The sequence below is a fragment of the Mus musculus genome, chromosome 4, assembly GCF_000001635.26.
Source record: "Mus musculus strain C57BL/6J chromosome 4, GRCm38.p6 C57BL/6J".
Classification (NCBI taxonomy): domain Eukaryota; kingdom Metazoa; phylum Chordata; class Mammalia; order Rodentia; family Muridae; genus Mus; species Mus musculus.
The window spans coordinates 95,154,171-95,174,838 of NC_000070.6; the positions used below are offsets into that span (position 1 = coordinate 95,154,171).

The window sequence follows — 20,668 nt, forward strand, 5'->3', positions numbered from 1 at the left end:
CCTTTCCTGAAAGGTCAAGGGGATGGGAAGAAAGTCCCTTTGCAAAGGGTAGGATTTCCTCAGCAAGGCAGGCCCAGCGGTGCTTCCTTCCTCTGGAAAACAGAAGGAGGATAATCTCCGGTTTTACAAACAAGGATATGGAGGGAAACCTGGTTTTCCTGAACTGTCACGGGAGACCCGAGTTTACCTCGGGTTCAAGGATGGAACGTGATTCACAGCTGGAGCAAAGGGGGCCTGGAAAGGACCCCTGGGCAGTAGTCCTCAGCTCAGCTCGTGCCCTCATTAGGCCTCTGACCTATGAGTCAACCACCCGATGCCTCAGTTTCCACAATTATAGAAGAGGATAATCACAGTGCTTACTTTACTTGGCTACGGAGAAGGCCAAATGAAGTGCCCTTTTCACAGCTCTTTACACGGGGCCCGGCACGTGCTAAGCACGCAAAATGTGCTTATTATGCTTCGAGTAGAGATAATAACCGGAGATTTCGTTTTAATGGGGGAAACTAGCAGGGAGGCAGACTGGCGGTGTGCACGGGAGCAGGCTAAAGGGCCGAGCCTTGGAAGATTCAAACCTGTTATTTGACAGATGGGGAAACTGGTCCCAGGGAGCAAAAAGGAGATGCCCTAAAAACACTGTTAACCAATTCGATGCTGTCGGTTCAGTGTAAGAGAAAAGGGTGATGAAGACCACCATTTGTGCTGCGCCACAATGGGCAAGAGAGGTCCCTGGTCTACAGAGTATATTTATATGTGAAATGCTCTTTCTTAGGGAGACAGTGAGAACTATCCCAGGACTGAGTTCTGTAGTCGGGGAAAGGAGGAGACACTTGGCAGCATGTTGGACCCATTGAACAGGAAGACCCATCTTCACGTTGGTGGTAGTTGTAGACCATGCCTTTGTACCCAAGGATCATGGAAGGGAGATGTAGGCAGGAGGTGCTCAGTTTTACCTGCAGACAGATCTTCAGTCCTGTGCAGTCTGGTGCAGTAAACACTAGCCACATTAAACTTCTGACCACCAGATTTCAAAGGCTATTTTTAAAGAAGCCAGTGAAATGCCTTACTAATATTTTTAATGGGCTACAGGGTTGAAAGGATGGTTTCAGATCCATTGGGTTAATTAGCATTTCTTTTTTTCCTGTGTCTCCTAAGAAAATCTTGAAGCACACATGTGGCTTGCAACGTCTCTCTTTTGGGTGGCGGGGTTCCAAGTACTGCACACTAGTTCAGCATTAGGGCAGGCTCTGTCAGCAGGTGATAAGCCTCTCATCACTAGAGGTACAAGAAACAGGTTTTATGAGTGGGATTCTCATAGCTGGATGAATAAACTCTTTAGGCCCTCAGTTCAAGAGTCTGGTGTTTTGAGGAATACCTGTTTCTTGGGATATATTTTTAAAATGTTACCAAGAAAAAAAATGTTTGATGATAAATTTAATTCTTTTTTTGGAAATAAAGTTATATTCCTTTAAGGTAAGACTACCCAGAGCTTTTTAGATGTAGAAGTGTATTGTGGGTCTACATAAGGGTATGTAACACGTGAAGGTGTGTGTCTTTGCCAGTGACGCGTGCCCTATTGCCCTGTAATAAGTGGGTCACAGAGGCTTCTTTTCTCATACAGTAACCAGGAAATACTAAGTTCACTTCTTGAGAACCCTGCCTCATGTTCACAACAGACACACTTTCTGTTATGCTTCGCCCCTATCCTGGCAGTTTTATAGATGACCTTGTAACTGTTCTGACAGGAGATACTCTACAGGGAGCAGAGTCCCTCCCTTCTTGGTCCGTTGGACCATTGAGACAGTGCACCCAAGAACAAGAGTTTGCCTATGGACCTCACGTTGTAAGGGGAAGACTGAGGCTCTGTGCCAATGGAGGAGGAGCTTGTCTTCTCAGAAGAGCCACCATACAGTCCTGACTTTTCTGACCACATTCAAAAAGAGAGGGGCAGAAACAAGGATGGGTCGGTAATGGGTGACCTCCTTAGTTCTGCATGCCCCTTGCTCTCTCGTCCCTAGGCCTCATGTCGGAGGAGGTGGATTAGTAGGGTTGGCCCAAGGTACTGTAACTGGGCCTCTTTCCAATGTGGCCACATTAAATACATCTCTCTGCTTTTGGCTTTTTCTGTGTCTTGTCTCTTTACTGGTCCTACAGAGGACTGGTGACTAAGCCTTGCTTGTTAGGGCTTTTAGAGCTCAATCTTTGACCCTAACAGCACCTTGGATAGATTAGTTTACCTTCCTCTACTTAGAATAGCATTGACCATCATAGTCTATGAAGTCTATAGAAAATGTAGTGTGTCAGCTCATGTGTATTCAAAGAATGGTAGCTCCCATGAACTACAACCCAGAGAAGGGTAGTGGCTTTGCCAGGGTCAGATAAGAAATGAATGGTTGAATGAATCCTAGACTCTGGGTCTGTACACCCTCCAGGTTACACAATTCTCTTTGCTAAGAAAGGGCAGAGAAGTCTCCTTTGAGGTCAGAAACGATCACTCTCAAGTCGAGTTGACTTCTTAAGTCAAATCTATTTTATTTATTTATTTTTTGCTACTTCAAGAATGTATTTAATTTTTTCCCAAAAGAAAAATTCATAATTATAGTCAAATTGATTTTAAAGAGGAGACAAATATTTACTTATCTACTGGTTATTGTCCCAAGTCCTGGCCAAAGGAAGCCACAGCCAGGCCTGGCAGGCTCTGAAACCCCACCACAGGCTTAGTTCCTCTTTCTGTTGCTCTTTGGAGCCTGCAGCAGATAGACTGACCTTATCAGCCTTATCAAAGTACTCCAGGCCAGAAGAATAATTGTCTGGTCCTTGGAGCTCTTGAGGCGGGGGAGATCTTGTAAACAAACAGAGTCCACATAGAGGCAGTGGGGGAGGGTCAAAGGAAAAGAATCCTTGACATTTTAGAGATGGGGCCAAGATTAAAAGGACACCAGGCCCAGCCCCTATTGGCTGCTTCTGTAACGACTGACAAATGCATGCAGCTTCACTGGATGCCAAGGCTTTTCTTTAAATATCGCTGGGAGCTGGGGCATTCCCAGGGTGGTGTTGGCTTGATCCAGGCCTAATCCCTGCCCAGGGTTGACCTTTCACAGTTTACAGAGCACTTTATCTCCTGGCTCTGTGGAGTTTCACAAACTCTCTCAGAGAAAAGAGCTTTATCATCACCCCAATTCCCAGGCGAGGAAATTGAGGATCCAAAAGCAAGCGAGCATCTCCCCAATTCACAGCTCCAAGCAGTGGGGGCTGGGAAGACAGCATATACATACATACATATATATATATCCTGGCAGCAAATGCCAACCTCTTCCTATCCCCTTAGAGTCTTCCCCACAGACGTCCTTACCGCAGCATCGGTCTGTGTTCTAGATGAGCCCAGATCTTGCCCCACAAGAAAATCCACAGACCGAAGACACTGGTGTGCCAACACAACTGTGCTCGGAGAAAGAAGCTCGTCAAAGTGTCTACATGGCATATTTCCATTTACAGAAAATGGAAGCTGATCTACAGAAAAGGATAGAAAGTAGGCAAAAGCTATTTGCTGAAGGGAGACAGGAGAAAAATGTACAAAGGCCAGAAAAAAAATGGAGGTTATGAAAATGCTGGCTGTCTGGATGGTGGGGAAGCTTTCCCAGGTCTGTAGCTCACAGAGCTCGGCAAGCCCTTGTGGTTTAGCATGGACCAATTACTTCTCCATGAATGCAGAGAAAAAGAGGAAGCTTGGGGAGATGAGAGAAGAAGGACAGCACATCATTCATTGTCTTGAAGCGAGATCCCAATGGGAACACTGTGTACCATTAAGCATATAGGGGAAAGGAGGGGAACTGTTCTCTGTCAGGGGCTTCTAAGGCAATTTTCAGGAGAGAGCTACAGAAACGTGCATTGGTCAAGATATGGGCTGGGGAGTTAAAAAAGAAAAAGGCAGAAATGCAAGTAGCCCCCCCAAGTTTTGGAGGTGCTGACATTAAAGTGAGTTGTATCCTATTTTCTTTGGGTATTCAGACACATGCCCTCCTTGGCAGGGCGCTTGGCTTTGCTAATAAGATCCCTACGTCTTGGAGGACATCTCTCAGGTCCTGCACTCTCAGGTTTCCCCTTTGAGTTCTCCTGCCAAATGTTCCCTGGCTGAGCCATGGGTAAGCTCAGGCCCAAGGCCCTCGGTGCCCCCATTTCAGCCTTTTCGAAATCAGAGTAAGAAGGTGGGGGATGACTGGGGGGCTTCATGTGTGATGTGCTAATATTCTAGGTCCAGTAGTAACTGATAAGTATACTTGGAGGATTTTGAATAGTTTATTAGAATATACTATAGTGTAGTAGAAGGACAGTTAAGATTTGTTACAACATAGTACCCCAATTAACTGGCTAATTGATTCCAAAGCCAATTCTAACCACTGCTCTTAAGAGTTTGAAAAAAATGCTCACGTGGGCTTTGGACGATTTATTATTCATATTTTTACATAAGGACTCTCTCAGTCACACGAGAAACCTACACATGAAATCATGGATTAGCTCTTGCTTTCAATTTCCTTGGAATGTTTGTTGGTTTTAAAAGGGCTCTCTTTCAAAAGTGTCCTTATTAATTAAATCAACCAGTCAGCCGCATTCCCTGCTTCTAACTCAGCACTCAAGTTTAAACTTGGTTCGGGAGTCAGCTTTCCAACCTTGGCTTAAGGGGCATTAGTCACTCTGAGCAAAATATGGCATCTGAACAGCTGTCTTGGGTACTGAGCGTCCAGGCCTATGTGTCTGGAGAACAGACAAAGGGGGTAGGTGTGGAAGGGAGGCAAGTTTAATTTCTGAATATATATATGTTCTGCACCCCAGGCTTTTTACAAAGAATATCTCTTGATTTTCTCAACAGGTCATGAGTGTGTTCTGCCTTCCCCATTATAACAAGGTCAAGATTGGTCAAAGACCATCCTGTTAACAAGGGGTAGAGCTGGGGCTAGAGTACAAACACTGACTCCTCTGCAGTCTTTCCTGTGTGCTGTCATGTATGTATACATGTATGTATACATCTGTGTGCTGTCATGTATGTATACATCTGCCCTAAACTTCTGACCCCCAAATACAGTGCTTTTATTCCAAGATCCAGATGGCAAAACAGAAACTCAAAAATGCGATATTCTCCACATAAACTAAACACAGACTCTGGACTCGAATTTCACAGTCCTGGGAGGATTACTTCACCTATCATCCATCCATCAGCACCAATCCACCTACCCACTCACCCATCCACCCACCCTCTTACCCACCCACTCACCCCCTCACCCATCCACCCACCCCCTCACCCATCCACCCACCCTCTTACCCACCCACTCACCCCCTCACCCATCCACCCACCCCCTCACCCATCCACCCACTCATTCACCCTCCACCCACCCACTCACCCATTCACCCACCCACTCACCCATCCACCCACCCCCTCACCCATCCACCCACCCCCTCACCCATCCACCCACCCCCTCACCCATCCACCCACCCCCTCACCCATCCACCCACCCACTCACCCATCCACCCACTCACTCAAGAGAGTGTCAAGAGCTCACCCTGCTCTGGGGACTGCCTGGTTTCTTAGAGATGGGGCAAATTGTAGATAGTCCCCACTCTTTAAGAACTTGTAGTCGAATAAAGAAGGAAAACACACCACATTAGACAACCTAATTGGAGCATGAAGGGTCCTCTAAGGTACTATGAAAGAGATGGGAACATAGAAGACAAAGCATCCAATTACCTTGCCAATAAAGCAAGGGAGGTTCCAGAAAGGAGGTGACATTGGACTATAAATACACACTCTCCCAGAAGAGAAAGGGGGAGGAAGGTTTCTCTAGGCAGAGAGCACCAAAGCACTGCTGCGCACACACCGAATCCCTGCCACCTGCTTAAAGCACCGTCTCTAATGCCTAGAATTCTGTGGACTAGGTATTATCCATAACACTTCACAGAATAGGAGCATAGGCACACAGAGGTTAAGTACTTGGCCCGTGGTTAGAGGTCTGCTAAGACAGGCCTTGAAGTCAACTCTTGAAACCTGGTTTCAAAGGTCATCCTCTTAGACACTCACTCACTGAGAACTGAGTGGGGGCCATCTGTTAGGAGTTTCTTGTGAGGAGGGACACATAAACAGGAAGCAAGCCATGGGCTCTTCCTGTAGGCTTTCTCCACGCAGCCTTATGCTGCTAATCTCAGGAACTTGGACTTGCTAGATCCATAACAGAATTAATACTCTCTCTATCTCTTTCTCTCTCTCCCCCCTCTCTCTCTAGCTCATGTACAGAGGCAAGATTCTCTCTCTACTTATGAGGCCACAGAAGAGAAAGACACCTTTATTTACTTTTGACTGAAAACATTATCTGTCTACTGTAGACACACCTGTATCTTTGGTTAGTTGGATGTCAGTATCTGAGTTGTTCGATTTCTGTGTCCAACAGTTTGGGTAATGCATGAGGACATAGCCTTTGTTCGTCTCCTTTGCCACCCCCTGAGTGCCCAGCATAGCACTTGGCCACAACTGGTACTTAGACATTTCCAGTGAATATTTACTGAAAATGTGTTGAGTGACTTCTGGGTTTTGATTAATTATTTAGGAAGCAAATTGTGGGTTTATTTGCTTTGCTAGTAAGAGGACGTAGCTGAAGGAACTCTGAAGGTGAAAGAGACCTTTGTCTTAAGTCAGTGGTTTACAAAGTGCTTTTCTAAGTTTGCCTTCTGGATTCTAATTCAGCTACTGTCCCGCTCAAGCTTTCTGAGGTCATCACATCAGTGTTGGGAGACAGCAAGTTTGAGTCCCTATCCATTCTCATCCTTTACACCCTCTCGGATCGCCTGATCTCCTTCAGTCTGTGCCTAAACACTGTGAAGGAAGAAAGTTCATAAACTCATAGGGCACACTGTCCCCCTATCGGATGGGCAAGGACAGTACCACTGTCAACATGTCCTGAGCGCTTCTTGGGTACTAGGTTCGGTCCCTGTCGCCAAACATAATGACCAGACATTATTTTCTTTCTCCTCTCCTAGCTCTAAGACTCACGCCCTACTCTCCTGCCCTCCACTGCTCGCCCCGGGCTCTCCGGCCGCCACCGCCTGCCCCGCCCGCGCTTCGCCACCCCAGCCTCCCGCACCAGACGCCGGCTGCTCCTGCGCTCCCACGCCCGCGCACCTCGCTCTCCCAGCCCCGCGCTCCCACACCCGGCGCGGAGGAGGCGGGCGCCCGGGGCGAGGGCAGGGCGGCCACGTCAGCGGCGCCGGCTCGCTCCGCCCTCCGCGGGCCTCCCCATAGAAGGTAAAGCCTGGGCAGAGCCCGCGGGCGTCCTCAGGCTGGCAGCTCGGGCTGCTGGTTTCAGTTTCTGAAGAGCTAGGCCTTGAGCAAACACTGGCTGGCGGGAGGAGGGTGTTGGACGCCTTCCCAACAGATAATGTGATTCCCTGCCGCTGGGAGCCACCCACGGTGGGAAGGGGCAGCGCAGGGACCTGCGCAGGACAGCCACGGTCCTGGGCGGCTGGGGGAGCCTGAGCTCGGACCCTTCTTCCTCATCTGTAAGGCTGCCCCTCTCTCCGTGGACACTTAAAATGTTTGCTTTCTTTCTGAGAAAGAAACAGAGGGAGATCGCCAAGACCAACATGAACTCCAAACTCAGGGCATTCCTCACTCTACTCTGACCTTTTTGTAGATGCACTTTTTTTTTTCTTCTCAAAGGCCAGACCTATCCCTACCCAGCGGGTGACCTGTGTACATTTCCTAACTTCTCTGTCTCATTATCCTCACCCATAAAATGGGAGTAATGATACTTATCTTTAGATACGCTCCGAGGGTTAGATTAGCTATAGATTATACATATTAAGCACTTAGTGCCTTCAATCAGCAGTAATTAACATTATTATTAATTGTATTGTTATGGCGTATGACTAATCATGAGATAGATTCTTAGTGCTTCTGGGAGCATAAGTAAAAATATGCTCATTTAAAAAATTTTATTGAGGGAGGGAGTTTTATGAGGTGAATATAAAGAGTAGCACTGAGTCAGGATATAGTCGTGCATGTGTCTCATTTCATAAAGAAACTTGGAAAGCCGGCATTATGTCCACTGTACAGGTGAGGACTCTGAAGCTTCCAGAAGTCACTGGCTCATCTCAGACTCTGGGTCAGTATCTAATTTTTCTCTCTTTCTTTGAGACTTGTCCTTATATAGCCTAGAATAGTCTCTAACTCACCAAGTAGCTGGGGATAGCCTTGAACTCCTTAAAAAAAAAAAACAAAAAAACCAAATATTTCGTTTCCTCTTTCTCCCCCTCCTGCTCCTCCCCCACTTCGTGCGTGCGTGCTTGTGTGTGTGTGTGTTTGCCCAAGGAGTTCAAAAGACAGGAACTGGAATTAGAGGCTGTTAGGTGCTGCCCTATGCTGGTTGCTGGGAGGAGAGCATAGGTCCTCTGGGAGATCAGCAAGAGCTCTAATCTGCTGAGTCATCTCCCCAACTCCCAGACTTGAACTCGTGATCTTCCTGCCTCGTTAGCCTAAGTGTCACACACCTAGCTCTCTCTCCTCCAGTGACCACACCCCACCCCAGCAGGGTCACACCTGTTTGCCTCAGCAAAGGTACCTCCTTTCCTTTGCATAGCCTCCCATCCTCCCCGCATAGCCTCCCATCCTCCCTTTCGCCAAGCTCTTCAACCTGGAGAAAACCTAGTCAAGTCTGGATGCCAGAAGAAGGCCACTGTCTGCTCCAGGAGACTTTCTGATCCACCCCCACCACCTCCACCCCTCTTCTGCTGCCTGCAGCCCAGGCTGTACAGACTTGTTGTCACCACCATGTCTCTGTTTGTACTGTGCCTCCTCTCAGTAGGCCTCCACAGCTGACCGGTGCTGTCTACAGTCTTAGGACCACCCCCTCCCAGGTTTAGTTCTGAGCTTTACTGGTTGAAAGACTGGGATCTCTGATTTTTACTCTCTGCCTGTCACCTCCCTAATACAGAAGGTGGATTTCAGCAACACTGTCAGCTTGTAGTGTTGCGATCCATACAGGATGTCTGGGCAGTCAGTGGTCTGAACTTACAACTGACAAGGCTCAGGGAATGAGACAGCCTGAGGTCTTGGGTGTTACTTAGGGACAGAAAGAGGAACAGTGCCAACGGGAGAACCAAAATCATGGCTAGGCCTCAGAGGGGATGGTTCCAACCCAAGCCTCCCTGAATCTTCACATGTGGTCTTGGCCTTGCCTCTTTACTTCTTGGGATTCACCCCCCCCGCCCCCCCACCCCAAAGTTAGATTAAATACCATTAGCGGCCAGTCATTTGTCTGTGGGACTTGTACTGCCCTGTGTTCCCGGTTTAGGGTCACACACAGAAGGAACAGGAAGCACAGAACTCAGCCATTGCCTCTCATGAGCTGACAGTAACTATGGTAGTTTACAGTGTCTGCTGAGTAGGTCCTGGTATCTGGCACCGGGCCAAGCATCATTACTGCCCTGTTCCCCCTGAGAGAAAGGACTTCTGCAACTACCATTCTACAGCTGAGGGAATAGGGTCTGAGGCCAAAGAGCCAGCAACTCATTGGTCAGATACAACTGCTCAATCACCTGCAGGAATCCTTTTGAGTACAAACTTGTTCAGAGATATCTGATGACACAGAGACTCTTATCTTTCAAGCCTGTCCTTTATTAATGCTCAGAATAGCTCAAAAGGTCATGCTGCCATCTTTGCATTAGTTTCTTGGCTTTGACTTGGGCCCCAGGCAGCGTCAGTCAGGATGAGAGCTCATGGAAGGAGACAAGACAATATACTCTTCCACAGGGAGAACAAGTCTTCAGGGACTTTTCATGATAGGATGCTCAGAATACAGAAGCTTGTATCTTATGCCCAATGAGCCTGGACTGGCTGTGGTGTGTTCAAGGTTTCCAGGGCAACCTTGGCTGGGATTGGGCTGGACTTGAAGCTTTTGAAATGTGTCCACTGAGATACAATTCTTTGATGATGGCATTGGGGTATGGTAGGGAACAGATAGCATTAACAAGGACAAGTAAGTAGAAACCATAAAACTAAATGGGGAAATTGCTTTCATGGCTGCTGTGTTCCCTGATCTTATTTAGTTTTTTCCCATTCCCCCTGCCCCCCACACCCAAAGAACCACATAATCAAATATCCTTTTGAACAGTAAGCACCATAGGCTCACTATTGCCAGCTGGGTGAGTCCAAACTCATTGAAGATGGCATTCAATGTACTTCGTGATCTGGTTCCAGCTCTCCATTTTAGCGGCATCTTCTCCATATTAACAACACCATTCCCAGCATCTATGACTCTTGCATGGTGCTCGTGGCTTATAGCATATCATTACCATACTTTAAGGATAAAAGTATCAATTGTGTCTTAGAACCAATTGGATTTGCTCTTATACTCTCAAGACTTTCCCAAATACTCCCCTTCAAGAGAAGGGGCAGCCTTTAACCAAAGAAGTGAACTGATATCAAGGAGAAATGCTAAGAACTAAGGCAGTGTTCCCAGGTGTGTGGAGTTGGATGTCTGAGTAGTTTGGGAAGTCTTGTGTTGCTTCCACACTGGCTGGAGGATAGTGATGGGGATGCACACCTTCCTATCTTGAACACTGTTTCCAAGATGCTATGTCAGTGTTCAGGAGGGCTGGAGGAAGCTGACAACTAGGTCAGGCAATTTCTTCTCCCAGGGTGCCATTTTCATCAACCATTTCATCCATGATTTCAGTGTATATGAAATGGGACTGGAGCCCATTCTTCATACCTCTAAAACCTTAGCATGGAGTCAGGTGGCCATGTGGTTGGTTCCTTCAGGTGTTGCGGTTTATACCAGTTATACTATAACTATCACTGGGTTCCTTTTATTGCTAAGTGCCTTGGGTTGGCGGGTCTCTCTATGCTCTCGTGGTAGGAGGTGAAGCACAAACTTGTTCAGATCATAGCTTATCTACACTGTGCCATCCGTGAAATCCCAGTTCATACGTCAAGATACAATCTTTTCACCTCCTCTGGGATAGGGCCTACATCTCCCCTGGGTCCTCTTACATACTCTCTTTGCTTTCTTTGTGAGCTGGGCCTAAGCCTTTTTTACAGAGGCCTAGAGGGAGCTATGTATCTCCTTACACAACCCTGGGCACAGCCCGCCTTTAGAAGAGTTTGTTGAGTGAATTATTTGGTAAAGAAAAAAAAAATCCCAAGAGGCTTTTATGTTATTTTCGCTTTCAAAAGAGTACAAGGATTCATAATCCATCATTCACATTATATTTGAACCCTAAAGAGCAAGCAAGAATACAAGTACCTTCCAGAGGAAAGCCAAGAAAGTTCAGGACAGGCCACTGCCCCCAGAAAACATCAATGGCTGAGTGAAACCTCTTCCATGCTTCTTGAAATTCAGATTTTCAACTGTAATGTTTTCATATCACAGAGAATCAGGCTTTTTTCTCCTGTGTCTTTGGCAAGTCTATACCACTTTAACAAAGTTGTCTTTTCTTTCATAGGTAAACATTACTTTTTAATCAGAAAAAAAAAACATTTAAAGAAACAAATTTCTATGAGTACAAAGGGGCCATTTAGAAAAAAAACCTTTATTCTGTATTTTAAACTGTTTTGCAGGAGCAGAGCATGAAGAAGGCATAAACAACAGGGCCCATAGGATTTAAGTGATTCACTGGAGGCTGCGAGCCAGAAAGTGGCAGAGTGACGTTCGGTCTAGTTCTCCGGAGTGCAGCTTCCTGGTCCCTGCTCGGCAGCCTTCTGGTTCTTTTGGACTGGTAAAGGCATCTGAACAGGGGTACTCATCTCATCTCTGCAGACAGAGCATGCATCTTGGCTTCCACTAGGAGTTTCAGATGATCTTAAACTCTGCCAGCCCCAAATTCCAAGCAGCTGAAGGGAAGTGCATGGCTAAGGGTTTATATATAGTCCTAGGAGTCAGACAGACTGGGATCTAGACCCCAGACACTCATGGACTTGGCCATAGCCACCTCAACACCTCTGAAGCTCACTCTTCCTGTCTTTCACTTTGTTTCAAGCATTTGGCAGTATATAACACTCACTAGATGTTCGAAGTAGTAATCATTTAATTTATTATGGACATTCTTATTATATGTGCTCCTCTGGTCCTAGTGTGGCTTGGATATGAAATGCCCCCCTAGGCTCATGTATCTGAATACTTATTCATCAGCCAGTGCTGCTTTGAAGATCATGGGACCTTTGGAGACTGAGTTTTGATAGAGGCTGTGGGTCACGGAGGCATGTCTTGAAGTTTTATAGGCCAGTCTCACTTCCTGCCTTCTCTTTCCTTCCTTACTGCAGATAGACTGACCAGTTGCCCCAGCTCTTTGCACCATGCTGCCCCCAAGATAGTCTAGAACCTTTGTCACATTTTTCTTACCTCAATGGACTGTGTCCCTTCTTAATACGAGAGCTATAATAAAGCTGCTCTCCTAAGCCTGAATCGAAGGGGAGTTTATCAATTTCAAACAGGAGCTACTCAGACAAGTCTGTCCTGAACACAGTTGTGTGTGACCTAATGAGAGGCTGTGTGGTAGAAATGTGTCATTAGGTGGTTTAGTGGTTATGTGACAGCCATAAAATTATACAAGCTAAGCCAGCTACAGTGTTGTCCTTAAACAAAACAGTCTCACGTGCTCACCGTCTTTTACGTGATCCATCATCAACCAATCCAATACAGATGCTAATCTTATACATGTTCTGACTGAAGAATGTATTTTCTGAGAACCCAGTGTTTGAGATAGGATTAAACATGAAGGACTTTGGATGACTATCCCTGACTACCAGGCATTTCATTTCTTAGATTTCTTGATTTCTCTCTCTCTCTCTCTCTCTCTCTCTCTCTCTCTCTCTCTCTCTCTCTCTCTCTCTCTCTCTGTGTGTGTGTGTGTGTATACACTCTGCCAAATATTTAGTCATCTTTCCTAGCAATTTGAGGTGTGATTATGAGGCTATGGATCATAGAAACATCCTGATATGTCAGGAAAGAGAAAAGAAGGGAAGAGGACTCCTGGTGTTTGTTCACTTGAAACACTGGTTACTAGTTCTTTCTTTTTTAATCTTTAGTGATGATTTTCTTTCTTCTCTTCTTTCACCCCCACAGGTATCTAGTCATTGAAAATAAAAGCAGTCATGATACCTGTCACCTACAAGAAAGCTCTTTCTTCAACCCTTCATTTCCTGATCTGACAACTGTTTCTCAGATCCTCTTTTTCTGGTTGACATGAATGGCACCAACATAGACATGCAGGTTATGTGAACTGTGAATGAAGCTTACACTCTGGCAGACCTGCTGAAAGTTTCTGCTTCCTTCGTTGCTATAGCTTTACACTTGCCCAGGCTGGCTGGTTATATCTGAATGCAGTTCCTTTTCTTACCTCCCCTACCTTGGCCATGTAAGACCCATTTCAGGAAGCTCAGATCCATTTTATTCCTCTTCTTTACCGTTTTCCTAGTGGTTATCCAGTGAGCCAGGGACATGTGACTTACTTGCTACAGCTCAAATGTATCTGCACCGCCATTTTCTACTTGTTCAACAAATATTTACGGAAAGCCTGCTTCATCCTAGGCCTTCTGTTGGCACAGAGTATCTGCCCCTAAGGTATAACCTGACTAGTTATTTAGAGTCATAAAACATGATTCCCCAATAGAAAACGGGTGTATGCATAATACTAGCCTACTTTTATTGCTTGCTTAATTAAAAGCAGATATGGTATGAAGTGTTTTATGTGTATTGAATCATTTCATCTCCAGCAATAAGTGAAGAAGATAGGTTTTATTACTATCTTTACTTCCCAGATAAGGAAACTAAGACACAGAGTGGCTAGGCATCTTGTCCACACTAGTGAACAGAGGAAGTTGGAAGCTTATAATGCCAGCTTAGAAGTTACTCACTACAGAACTCAACTTTTTCTTCCAGGGTTTAAGAGATGATTTTCTAGGTGCCACAGGACATACCTTTGACCACTCAAGGCCTGGCTGTGTTGAGCTTCTTGGTAAGGTAGAACAATGTATCCCAGGCCCACCACCCACAGTCTGTGTGGGCTTCCACCTTGAACAGTCTCTTCATGACCCTTTCCTGTTAGTCCTTATTTGTCAAACTTTTAATCCACATATGGCTCCTTGTAGGGGTCACATAACACACACCCCAAATACAAAGCAAAACAAAGTCCAGCAACAAGAAACATTTTTTTAAATGTGCAATGACTAAAAGTGAATTCAAAACCAAATGCATGATGACTCTAAGGGTTTCTGGCTGTTTCTGGCCTATGTTGAATCACATGACTTCACTGAAACCTTGGTTCTGAACAGAGAACCTACACACTTTGCACTATGCATGCACCCCAACACTGTCAAATGCTCCCTGAAAATATTTCAGCTCAGATTTAAGACTACTATACATTATAAATGTTAGGTTTTTCTTAATGTACAAACTTTTCTGCTCTTATTTCTTATTTATTTTCATAATTAAATGTAATGGTTTAATTATGAAAAACAAGATTTAATATTTTTCTATCGTCATTCTGCAGCATGGAAGTATCAAATTAATATACGTTTGAGTTATCTTGAGTTTCAGTGTTTGGCCTTAAAACTGCTGACTTGAGTAAGAAAAAAAAAATTGTTCAGTGTATTTTGGGTTGAGATTAGGAAGGGATTTCCAACAATTTCTGAAGTGGCCCTAAGCCTACTTTTATCATTTCATACTATGTATTTATGTGAAGTGGGATGCTAAGCATTCATTAGTATAAAATTAAAATGCAGATCAACTCAGAAGCACATTGAAGAAGCTGCATCTCCTGTAGTATCAGATATTCTATCAAGATTTCATTCTTCATGTAAAAATAAAGAACACTCATGTTTTTGGTATGAAAGTTTCTCTTTCTTTAATATATGCTAAAATATATGCATATCAAGATTTTTATGTGTTTCTATACCTTCATCCATGCCAGATCCTATTCCTTTGGCACCCATGTCTTCTTTCTGGGACACTGTTCCGAATCCCACAGGTGAGGTGAAGGGATGCTGTCATCCCCAACGTGCTTTTATTTTAGCTTTTCCCCTATAAAATTGGAACATGTGATATGTGAGTCTGTCTCCTTCATTACTCACATTAAAAGTCCTTTGAGTAGCTCACAGCTCCATATGGAGCTTAGAACTCCTAAAAAAGATGGCTCCGGAGCAAAAGTCAGCCTGTAGGATGTATCTGTTACAGGTCATTTCATAGTGCTGAGAACATGTAGTGTCCAGTCAAATGCTGATGTTTGTCTTATAGTCATGCCCTATTCAGAAAAGTGGAAGGTCAAATATCATCCATGAAATCAGAATCATATCTTGGGTAAAGCATTAGACAAATCCTTGGGAGGTTGGAGATTGCTGTCACCTCTTCCAGTCACTATGTCTTCAGCCGTCGAGAAAAGAAGAGGAGAGCATGGAGCTGAGCAGCTTTGGAAACTGTAAAGTGCTGAATAGACCAGACACGTCTATGCTATGACCCCTTTAACATTCCCCCAGGATCAGGCTAAACGAGATGTACTGGATGCTCCTGCAGTCCACGGGGCCAGCCCTTCCCACTCTCTCCTCTTCTTGGACTGTATCCAGGAAGGTCTCCATATATACCTTGTCTGCAAGCCAGGCTGTGAACCTAGGGTTAGGAAAAACAGGCATGTTATATTTGTCCAGATGTATCCTGTCTGTACACAGAGCTTTAAGGCCAAGTTTGTTCTCAGAATAAAGTTAATGTATGTGTGTGTATGCATGTGTGTCCATGTGACTGAGTGTGTGTGTATGTATGTGTGTGTGTGTGGTTATTTTTTTCTTATTACTACGCCAATATTCAGCTTAATAAGGGCAGCTGCAAAGCAGTAGTAGCTGATCTTGGCTCTATTTCAGTCTTAACCTTGCCACTTTTATTTGTGTGCCAGGTGGGCTTTGCTTGGGTTCTTAACCTCTTATAGTCTCACTGCCCCCATGTTGCAAATGACATGAGTGTGCCTCAGATTCTTTGTGACAATTAAGTGAAACAGGAATGAAGGCCATTAGCACAGTATTAATAGATGTCCACCTATATTACACAAATGTTTGTTCATTTTAATTTTCACTAATAGTAACTATAACTTTCCTAAGCGCTTTCTACATATTGTGTTTATAATAAGCATTTTACTATAATGCTCAAGTCTCTGAACAATTTTAAAAAATTGTGTTACCTCATTAAAAAAATTTAAACTAAACTTTATTTTTACTTTTATGTATTTGCATGTATGTCGCTTGTATTTTGCATGTACGTCGCTGTACCACATTCATGTAGTTTCTGTGGAGACCATAGCATGGCGTTAGGTCCTCTGAAACTGGAGTTATGGATGGTTGTTGGCTACCATGTTGGTCCTAGGGATTGAACCCAGGTCCTCTGGAAGAATAGTCAGTGAGTTCCAACCCCTCATCACCTCCTTTTATAAATTAGGAAACTGACAGAGTGTCTTAGTTACTTTTGTATTGCCGTGACAAAATACATGGCAGAGGCAGTTTATGCAAGAATTTAATCTAGAGGCTCATGGCTCTAGACAGTAGAAGAGTCCATAGCAATCATGGCAGGAAACATGACATCAGTCAGGCAGGTATGGCACTAGAGAAGTAACTGAGAATTTACATCTGATCCAAAAGCATTAGATTGGGAATAGTATGGACTTTTGAAGCCTCAAAGGCCACCCACAGTGACACACCTCCTCCAACAAGGCCATACCCCGTAGTCTTTTCCAACAGTCCCACCAAGTAGGACTCAAACATTCAGATATATAAGCCCACAGAGGCCACTGTCATTCAATCAAACGCACTGGAATAGGTGAAAGAGTGACCCCAATGTCAGAGAACAGCTGGTAATTGAGGGATGAAAACTCAAGTGTGTATCTTTACTTCCCAGGGTAGTGCTCTGGAGACTGGCAATGCCAACTGGTCTGCTTAAATCGGCAGTGTTTCCAGCTTGTCCTATCAGAACGTTGTACCTCAGACCTGATAAGAATTGAGAACAAATACACAAAATACAAATAAAAGAACTACAACTTTAACCACATGACAATTTACACACACACATACACTAAGAAGCATGTTGACTGTAATCAGTTTAGTAAGAAGAGGAACAAGAAAAAGATGAACACCTTAACTGTTCCATGACTCATAATAGTAAACTAGTAGGTACTGTACACAAAATACAGAGGAAGATGGTATTTAAAGATGAATTAAACTAGTAACTACTAGAACAAACAGAAGATGCCCTTAATATCAGAAATCTACAGACAGAACCAACAAAGCTGTATTATGTATTACGTAATGAAACACACACACACACACACACACACACACACACACACACACACACCAGAAAAAAAAAACCGAGCAATCCAATGATTTGGGGCACTGACATAAAGCATGAAGGACATCAATCCCTGAATGACATGGAACACATGAGAGAAGTCCTACCCACAGCCTAATGACCTGGAGAATATCAAGGTTGTGTCCTGTGAATGAACCCAGGCAGTCCCAGCAGGATTGGATGAAACTGTTCATAGAAACACAGACAAAGAGAGTACGCAGGGCAGAAGGCTGGACAGGACAGGGGCAAACAGATAGCAGAGCCTGAAGACTGTAGAGGACTCTGGTCAGCGCACATATGAGCAGAAGCCACTCCATGCTGGGGAAGCAGACTCTCAACAAAGGATTAGAGGAAATAAAGTGATCACAACCATATTTGTAACACATGGGGGAAAGAAGAAATCACAGAGAAATGATAAAGTATTTTGACTGAAGGAAAATAAAATTATTCAAACTCGTGGCACTTCATTAAAGCAGTACTTACAAAAAGTCTAATGCACGAAACACTTAATTATCGAACTAATTTGTAAAGAGAAATCTATGAGAAACTTACAGCCAATCTCATGCTTAATGATGAAAGACTGAATGCTCACTTTATACTGAAAAAAGACATTGGTATCCATCTATCAGGGCATTCTCCCATGCCCACCCACATACACAGCTGCAGAATAGTGTGGTATTGGTTAAAAATAAAGATAGATGTCCCTTTGAGTCTGAGTTACCTCACTCAGGGTGATATTTTCCAGTTCCATCCATTTGCCTGCAAAACTCATTTCATTGTGTAAATGAGCCACATTTTCTGTATCTATTCTTCTGTCTTGGGACATCTAGGTTGTGTCCAGCTTCTGACTATCACAAATAAGGCCTCTATGAACATAGTGGAACATGTGCTCCTGTGGCATGGTAGGGCATCTTTTGGGTATATGCCCAAGAGTGGTATTGCTGGGTCTTCAGGTAGATCTACATCCAATTTTCTGAGGAACCTCCAGACTGATTTCCAGAGTGGTTGTACCCACTTTGCAATCCCACCAGCAATGGAAGAGTGTTCCTCCTTCTCCACATCCTTGCCAACATACGTTACTGACTGAGGTTTTGATCTAAGCCATTCTGATTAGTATAAGGTGGAATCTCAGAGTCATTTTGATTTGCATGTCTCTGATCACTAAGGACTTTGAACATTTCTTTAGGTGCTTCTCAGCCATTCAACTTTCCTCAGTTGTGAATTCTCGGTTTAGTTCTATACCCCATATTTTTGGTGATTAACTTCTTGAGTTCTTTATACATTTTGGACATCAGCCCTCTATCGGATGTGGGATTAGTGATTTTTTTTTCCCAATCTGTAGGTTGTCAATTTGTCTTATTGACTATGTCCTTATTGACTTACAGAAGCTTTCCAGTTTCATAAACTCCAGTATGTGCTCACTAATAAGTGGATATTAGCAAAAAAAAAAAAAAAAAAAAAAAAAAAAAAAGGACAGAATACCCAAGATACAGTCCACAGAATTCAAAATGGTTAACAAGCTGAAGTGCCCAAGTGAGGATGCCTTAGTGCCTTAGTTCCACTTGGGAGAGAGAAGAAAGCAACCACAAATGGGGAGGGAGGGAGGGATCTGGGAGGGAAAGTGGATGGGGAGGGAGGGTAGAGTGGGGAGTAGAGAACCTGATCAGGTATTGTGTGAGGGAAAAGGACTGAAGCCCTGAGGGCCTGCAGAAAGAATGAAACAGGCAACCTCAGGAAATAGGAGATTGGAGGACCCTCCAGAATGCACCAGAGACCTGAGAGGTAAGAGACTCCCAGAACTCAAAGTGATGGACCTTAGATGAAATGCCTGACAGTAGGGAGAGGGAACTTATAGAGCCCACCTCCAACAGGAAGACAGGACACCAAGTGAGGGATGGGGTTGCCATCCCACAGTCACACCTCTGACCCATAATTGCTTCTGTATGAAAGAATTAGAGGGATGGGAATGGAGAGGAGCCTGAGGAAAAGAAGGTCCAGTGACAAGCCCAAAGTGGGATCCAGCTCAAGGGGAGGTCCCAAGGCCTGACACTATTACTGAGGCTATGGAGAGCTCACAAAAAGGGACCTATCATGACTGCTCTCTGAAAGACCCAACAAGCAGCTGAAAGAGTCAGATGCAGATATTTGCACCCAACCAATGGACAGAAGCAGCTGGCCCCTGTTGTTGAATTAGGGAAGGCTGAAAGAAACTGAAGAGAAGGGCGATCCTGTAGGAGGACCAGCAGTCTCAACTAATCTAGACCCCTGAGATTTCTCAAACACTGGGCTACCAAATATAATACATCATATATCATATATCATATCATATCATATCATATCATATATCATATATCAGCATACATCAGCTGATAGGAGGCCCCCAACACACATACAGTAGAGGACTTCAGGGTCTGGGTTCATTCAGAGATGATGCACCTAACCCTCAAGAGACTGGAGGCCCCAGGGAGTTTAGAGGTCAGGTGGGGTGGGGGATGGGGACATCCATGTGGAGACAGAGGGTAGGGAGCAGGTATGGGATGTGAGACAGTCAGAGGGTGGATTGTGAGGGGGTGGGGATAAAATATGGAGTGTAAAATACATTAATTAAAAAAATAAAAAAATATAGACAAACAGAAATAAACAGAACAGAAAAGAAAGCTACATACATATGAACAACTTGATATATACATGTGTGTGTGTGTGTGTGTGTGTGTGTGTGTGTGTGTGTGTGTGTGTGTGTACAGGTGCTGACAAAGATCAGGAGAAGATGTTCCGACCACTAGCACTTGAGATCATTGTGAGTCATTCCATTCTGATGCTGGGAATCGAACTCCAGTCCTATGTAAGGACAGCAGCATTCTTAACACCTGAGACATCTTTTCAACCCCAGAAATCATTTTTTTCCTTCAGAATTTGGTTTTCATTTTTATTAATTAATTGTAATATTTATTCACATCCCAAATGTTGCTCCACTCCCAGTTCCTCTTCATATGGTTCTTCCCCCATCCCTGGTGCATCCTCTCCCACTGAGGCCAGACAAGGTAGCCCTCTGCCACATATGTGCCAGGGGCCTCAGACCAGTCCCTGTGTGCTCTTTGGTTGGAGGCTCTGTCTCTAAGAGCTCTCAGGGATCCAGGTTAGCTAACACTGTTGCCATCCCCTTCAGTTCCTTCAATCCTTCCCATAACTCTTTCATGGGGTCCCTGCCCTTGGCTGTGAGTATCTGCATCTGTCCCAGTCAGCTGTTGGGTAGAGCCTCTCAGAGGATGCTTAAATTTTATTTAGAAATGGTAACAAAATAATCT

The 20,668-nt window shown here is 44.5% G+C and overlaps 1 long non-coding RNA gene across 40 annotated transcripts in view; it reads left to right on the forward strand.

Moving 5' to 3' along the window:
* The window catches only part of Junos, a 116,720-nt gene extending 101,854 nt beyond the window's left edge, over positions 1-14,866 (forward strand). For 27 of the 40 annotated variants that reach the window (XR_867920.3, XR_867924.3, XR_003955069.1 and 24 more), the window contains 2 exons: positions 7,021-7,285; positions 11,600-14,866. This is a non-coding gene — a long non-coding RNA (jun proto-oncogene, opposite strand). Of the gene's footprint in view, positions 1-1,742; positions 2,110-4,864; positions 5,010-6,269; positions 6,387-7,020; positions 7,286-8,095; positions 8,145-11,599 lie in introns of those variants that run through there. The other 13 variants (XR_003955064.1, XR_003955065.1, XR_003955067.1 and 10 more) reach the window with 8 other exon arrangements.
* Positions 14,867-20,668: the final 5,802 nt, after the last annotated feature.